Source organism: Hibiscus syriacus, unplaced genomic scaffold (assembly GCF_006381635.1).
Source record: "Hibiscus syriacus cultivar Baekdansim isolate YM2019G1 unplaced genomic scaffold, ASM638163v2 tig00110430_pilon, whole genome shotgun sequence".
Classification (NCBI taxonomy): domain Eukaryota; kingdom Viridiplantae; phylum Streptophyta; class Magnoliopsida; order Malvales; family Malvaceae; genus Hibiscus; species Hibiscus syriacus.
This window is the reverse complement of record NW_024062734.1, coordinates 47,499-55,101: the sequence shown is the minus strand read 5'-3', so window position 1 is coordinate 55,101 and position 7,603 is coordinate 47,499. Positions and strand designations below refer to the sequence as shown.

Here is a 7,603-nt window from a genome sequence, read left to right as displayed (position 1 = left end):
AATTAAAAAAAATCAATAATGTTGTTGTACATGGGAGATGGGGGTGATTCTTACATTTAGAAAGACAAAAGCCAATTTTGTCTTCACCCTTTGTTGGTATTACAAAACCCCTAAATTCATGCCCAACCATGTCACGGTCCTACAATATCTTCCATTCCCTAAATGACGTTTTATACTCGTGTTGGAGCTATAGATGTTAGGAACCAGTAATTTAAAGAAAATGAAGAGTTGAAGCAATCCCACATGATTCTCCCAAGTCTGATATGTATCTAATACAAGTGAGAGTACCACAAATTATGTTATTATGTCTTTACACTGTGAGTACACGTGTAAATTAGGTTTTGCAAGTTCAATGTTCTCTATTGTCCACATTTGGACCATACACCTAAGGATGATAATTTAATCTGAATTTGAATAACTCTTTTATTAGACTGAGGTGAAATTATAATGTAGCATTCATGTGCCCAAACATGAGACTTCTAGGGATAACAATCCTTTTAACAACTAAGATAGTTTAGTTCAAGTTGATTTTGAAGAATTTTAACCTGATTTAATTTGATAAGGTCGGATTTTTTTTTATAAAGGGTGAGATCGAGTTGGGTCAGATTTAAGTTTAGAGTAAAAAAAATTCTTACATGGAGTATAATATAATTCTCTTCTAAAAATGTAGGGATAATTGTTATAATACTCCACTCAGATAACTTTTTAATTAAGTTCTTATTTCACTAAAAAAACATAATTTTTTTATATATTTATATCGGATCAGGTTATGTTGGATGCAATTTTTTATCTCAAAATTTGGGTTGGGTGAGTTTAGCTAAAGGGAATATGTTTCTTGGGTCAAGTTCAAATGGAATGTACATATTTCTCTAATCGAGTTGACCAAATATCCGACTCAACTTGACTTGCTACCATTTTTACCAGCACCCTCCATCCCTCTTATATTGAATTTAAAGTCTCTCGGTATCAAAAAGTCACTTTAAGTTCTATTGTTTCAGAGTTGGCTTAAGACAAACATCAAATAGGAGAAAATTCTCTCAACACTGATTTTCTCTATCATCAAAATTGAAATTTATTTAAAGAACATCAAATTTCTTATCATTTTATCCAATTTTAAGCTCTACTTTCACATGTAATAATAATAATAATAATAATAATAATAATAATAATAATAATAATAATAATAATCCGAAAGATACATTATTAACTTGTACAATCATTTGTTCTTATATTGTAGTATCCTTTGTACCTAAAAAAATTGAACCAAGATATTTTAAGAGCTGAAAATGCACATGAATCACCATGATCTGTAAATGTGAGCTTAAAATAAGTCATCACATCACGCTTCCATGCGTGACCTTAAGTTTAAGGGTGAAAGGAGAAGGAAAGTGTGGGGATCATATTATCATTATAATGTGTTCGTAGAGCAGCCCTCTCGTGACTAACCAGAACCCTGTGGAATGCTTTTAATCTCTGAGCTCATAAATTCTGAGAATATTAAAATGTCAGATGCAGAATCCAAACTCTTTTTCTGCATTTATGATTTATTCATACCCTCAATCCAAAAATATAACATCATTTAATGGATAACTGATCTCGGAATTCATTTGGGAATTCAACTCGATCAATAGGTAGGAAATTCGAATCTCGGTAATGTTATTCGATTTCGATAAATATTCGAATGATGACAGATTCATAAAACCAGTTCATATGATCTGTTTTTATTTTGTCTTGTAAGCATCGACATGTTGTGATAAAAACCACCACGCAAACATGGCTGATCCCATGGAGTTAAATGAATGGATGACATTTGTTTTTATTTTTATATTATTAAACCACAGGTCACGTACTTTGTCACATAGCCGAACAGGGCAGCTGAAACCCAAACTTTTTCTTACAAGTTTGTGGTTCTTCAAGCAAACCAACTTTCCATTTTCTTCTTCCCTTTTTGTTAATGTCTGCATTTAATTCGATTTGAAATAAAATAATATTAATATATTATACATATTTGGAATTTTGGGTTATGATTCCGAGTTAATATTTTATATATGAACCATTAATGAATCTGTGTCAGTGGTCCTTGCATTTTCATCTATTTCAAGCACTAAAACCGATCTCTTCACAGCCACATCTTGTTTTCTGGTGTATTTTCCCACATTCAGACAGGCATAACATGGTATTGTATACCCTTAGCAAGGACTAAGGAGATGACAAACCTGAAAATGGCGAAAGTGTTGAAACTCTGGAAGAAAACAATAGCAGGAGAAATTCATAAAGAAAATATACTCGTATAATAATTAATTTTTTTATTAGTTTGGGTGAATACAAGATAATATCTATTCGAAAGATTCTCAATCATTTGACAATGAACGTTTATACACCTCTACAGATGCGTGCTCGAATTCAAAACCTCAAGAAATAAAAATAATCTCTTAACCACTAAATTCGTTAGGATTCTCGTGTAACAAAAGTTAAAAGTTACTAGGCAGACCTTTTCTAAAAGATTACTATTGCACTTTAACAACTACCAACAAAATAAGAATCAGAATATATGAATTGTGGCAACCCATTTAACTTCGGAACTCGATCCAATCAATATATATACTGATCTAAGATCCTCCATTTTTGCCCGTTCTTAAACTCTGAACCTGAACCTTAAACCATAGGCCGTTTCTAAACTTAAATCTTAAACCATAAACCGTTTCTAAACTCTAAACCTTAAACCATAATATATACCATCCTACAAACAAGTCACTACAGTCAGACCCTTAAATAGAAGGGGGAAATTCTTCTAAATTATTTTCACTATATTTCTATAGATAAGATTATTATTTGATACTTAATCGACTTTCGCTCTTTGACTAATTAAGGTCTAAAAACATTAACATCAATCGACCGACCAAAATAACAAAATGTCAAGATGAAAATGCCTACTTGCCGATTATAACATCGTATACTTTTCCAATCTTTGAAGTTCAAATGTTACTATTTTCGTTGCACAAAACCCCACATATCAGATACAATTCAAGAAAGAAAATTCAAAGGTGAAGCAATGTTTCCAAAGTCTTATAATTTGTTTACTTTAAGATATAAGCATAATCATATTATTTCGCCTCGTCGAAAATCAGGGTAGGCGTACACCATAACTGGTTTTTATACTAGCAGGTTGATGCAATGGCCTCCAAAAGAGAAGCTACAAATTGCATCTCTTTCTCTTCATTGATTGTCGAGAAGAGGGGAACATGAACAAATAATGACTTGTGACCCTTCTGTTCCGCGAACCGGAGGGAGTGATAGTACACATAATTGCATACGAAAAGGCCCGCATCGTTCGATATCCTCGCATCATAGCCCTTGTCCTTTAAGAACTTGAGAATTGCTTCAATCGAACAAGTCGTCTTCAAGAACCAAAAGACTCAAATATGTTAATCACAGTTTCTGAAAGGGAAAGGGGATAGCCGATATCTAACACATGAAAAAGAAAGAAATGCAGCAAACTAAATGATATGTAGGGATGCATGACTACTTCCGGATATGCATCAATGGTGCTAAACATTCGGCTGCAATCAAAACCAAACGATTAAATTCTTTGATACGTAGAGGAAGATAGCAAAGTACCTCTCGTTTCCGGGGAATTTCTCCATCTTCGGCAACAATGGGTTGTTGCTGGAAACACCGATCAGAAAGAATAAACACATGTATTTATACACTAATGGAATAGTAGAGAAAAGCTTGCTAAGATTAAAAGAAGTGCATTCACCATAGGTTGCCATCCTAGTTCATCGGGACAAAAGAAAGTAGCCTCGTTTACAGCCTGCCGTTCAAGGGCGAATTTCTCCGCTCCACCGTCAACCCCCAAGTGAAGCTAAAGAAACAATATAATTAAGGTCTGTTAGATCATCAGATGTTGTTTCAAAGAACAATAGCATGTACTCGGCATATCTCCTCTGTGACCAAGAGTTATTGGGTATGGATGATAAACCATCTTGATTAACTGCAGAGGGCACTCAGAGCAAAATAAGATGGAAAAAGGATAACTGGAGACAACCGAACATATCCTGTTACAGTTTTACCCATCGCCCCAAGTCGAATTTAAGTTCGAAAGGTTAAACCGAAAATTGTCAAGCTGCCGGTTGTATCAACACCACTAAACAATTCTAAAACGTGAATTTCAGACAAATTCCACATCTAAACAGCTAAAGGAGCAAGACATAAAAGCTGAACAATATAAAACTGACCCAAACAACACGTTCATTTTTGTGGTGCCTGATTCCAGGACCTTGTAAAGCACGGGAAGAGCACCATCACCAGCCGTTCGAGAACGTGCAACTCCCTAAAGTAACACCGGCAGGCAACAACCCTTTGCTTTGAACGAAGCTCCTCAGATTAGTAACTATAGTTTCCGTCGGATTTTCGTCAACCCCTTGAAATTTCTTAAATCCGGTTACATTAATAGTCACAGCCTTTCGTTGTTCAGATCCCATCTCCTTGCCTTCCCGATTTTCAGTAAACGCTATCGGAATTCCTAACACAAGAATAAACCATCACAATCAGATACAAAATCTTGCATGACACAAAAAAAACCCAGAACAGATTATCAAAAGTTCTATGGATAACTATCAAAAGATAAACAAAAAAAATCGAACGTAAAAATTTACCTGGAACAGATGATCAAGCTGGCGATTTCCACGAGCTTTCGTTTTTCCTAATTCAAAGATTAGTGTTGAAGTCAGAGGTAGATATAGACGCAACAGAGAACAGTTTTTTCTCTGTATGGTCCGTCAACTCATCAGTCGACGATTCTATTCTTTTTCCAATTCCGTGTTTCATAAGCCACCGACGTGTCGTTGGGTTCCACGTGGCAGTCAAATGCTGGTTCAATTAAAGGTTGAACCCATTTTGTAGCCAGATGGGCCACACATTAGGTCCATCGGCCCATTATATTAGAATCAAGTTTATACGTACATGTTATGTTTTCTTTTGCTTTTTAACATAGGTCTAATTTTGGTTTAGTCACTCAATTATAATGAAATTTGAAAACTGATTATTTAATTTGATATAATTTAATTTTATTCTTTTATAATATCTCTAATAGATACAGTATGAATTAATTGTTATCGCACTAAACATTAAAGAAATCCAACGGTATGGCAGTAGCCCTCAACTTCAATAACATTAACCTACTAAACACTATAATCTATATTAACTTAAATTTTGTATTGAATTGATGTTATGAGTCAACTCGAAATTAATTCAGTATATAATATATAAGATTTTGCGAGTAGTTCTCAGAATTATTCAAAATATGATTAGATTTGTTTATTAATGTGAGTAGTTTTCGATGTTTCTTAATTATATTTTGATACAAATTTGTAAGCTTCAACTAATTTAATAAAAATAATTTGTATAAATGCTGATGATATAACTTTATGATAATGAAATCTTGTTGAGTTTGTGTATATGTATAATATAAAAGTGTATGAATCTATAGTGATGATTAATATGTATATCAAAATAAATGCATATTAACTTTGTTAACTAGACAATATGAATATGATTAAGTTATATGTGTATTTTATGTATAATATATATTTTTAAACATTTTAATTTTTTAATAATTTATAATTTTTTAATTTATAGCTTGTGGTATATTTTTATTTTTAAAAATCTAATAGTATTTTTAGCATTTTTTTGTAATTTAATTTTTATTTACAATATTTTTAATATTTAATTTTTAATACTTTATTATGTTTATATTTTGAATTTATTTTTAAAAAATAAATAAACACTCATATTTTAAAAATTGAATTTGTCTCTCAAATTCAACCAAAAAAGCCAATTTAGTCTTTTTGTCACATTATCATTCATCATGGATCACTACATCAACGTCGTGGACCATCATATAATACTATAAACTGTCACATTAACATCATAATAATAAACGTACGATTTCATTGGTCAAATGATCAAATTATTTTTTTCACAATTTAAAAATTATATTGAGTGCAAAAGAATTTAAAAGTCATATTAATTTTTTTTCCAAAAAAAAAATGTTTGAGGACTTCACATACCAGTCGACCTTCATTATTTTACTTTAGAAATATTAAAAAAACTACTTACAAAAATTTAAAATTGCATCACAGACTATAAAATGATAAATTATATTTTTTTATTCATTTTTCAATTATGGGTTTGTTTTACCTTTGATGAAATATTCAATATTTCATTGCATTTAAAAGTTATACTCCCTCCGTCCTATTAAAATATCTCTTTTGATTTTTAGAATATTTCATTCAAAGTGTCCTATTATAAAAGTCAACAAACAATAACATTTATACTCTTTCCGTCCCACTAAATGTGCTTCTTTTGGTTTTTAAAATTGACTCATTCATAGAAAGTCAACAAACAACAACATTTATATTTCTTTTTTTCCCTTATATGTCACACTCTTTTACTCTTACCAAAACAAATCTGTCAAATCTATTAATCACCTTTTAGGATAATTTTGTCATTTCCTTGGTCAAATATAACGCTAAAACTATGTGCTTAGTCAATATCAGACACAAATTATGGGACGAAGGGAGTATTTTCTTTTTACCCTTATATCTCACTATGTTATATATATCAAAACAAATCTGTCAAATCTATCAATCACCTTGTAAGGATAATTTGGTCAAATATATCTTCTAAAACTATGTGCATAGTCAATATCAGACACAAATAATGGGACTTGGCACGAATCAAGCGATTTCGGTGTAAAGGGATTGTTGTTATTTTTTAAGGTTTCAGTTCAAATACCAAAATGTCAGGGGTGTGAGCGTTCAATGTCAAATGATTGAGAGTTATCTTTGAATAGATATATCTTGTACTTATCCTAGTTAATCAAAAAATATAGGTTTAGAATATTTTTAAAAATGTATTATTTTTAACAGGTATATAATGTACAAGGTTTGTCAAAGCAGGCTGAGGTTTACCTTGGTTTACGTTGGCTAAAAAGTGCTGCTATTTCATTAGTACCTTTGAAGTTTATGATAATACCTTGGGTCCTACCCTTAATGTTGGTGTTCACATTGTTATTTGGCTATTGTCAAAATCATTTTTAGGTGGTTCGATCGTTATTGGACCTTTGTCAAATTTAAAGTCGTTATTGATCGTTTTAAATTGAGTACGATTAAAAATCATTATAATTAATATGTCTCAACACTAAAATTATAATTGAATTTGATAGTGAATTACGAGGAAAGAATGTTGCAACACCCTATTACGCCCAAAGTTTGGTACCGAATTATGTTGTTGGAAAAAAGTTAAATTTTGGCTTTGGTAACATGAATACACACTCGCACCCAACATGTATGTATGTGTATTAATGGTCATTACTGATTTTGGCTTTTCCTATCATATTCATTTTTGCTTAGAAACACTTGAACGGTGGTCATTTGAGATTTCTATATTATTATCAGGAATTTTGTCGTTTTAAGGCAAATGCAAAGTGGGTATTTTTTTTCTTTTATGACCCGTTTTTCAAATTTTGGTTCACTATACTTTGATGAAATAATCGATTCTTCGTTCCATTCAAATGTTAGAATTTATTGTTCTTAATAGT

General features: G+C 31.6%; 1 pseudogene; it reads right to left on the bottom strand.

Annotated features, from left to right (window-relative positions):
* Positions 1-3,013: 3,013 nt before the first annotated feature.
* Positions 3,014-4,766, bottom strand: LOC120125213 (annotated as a pseudogene).
* Between the last annotated feature and the right edge of the window lie 2,837 nt (positions 4,767-7,603).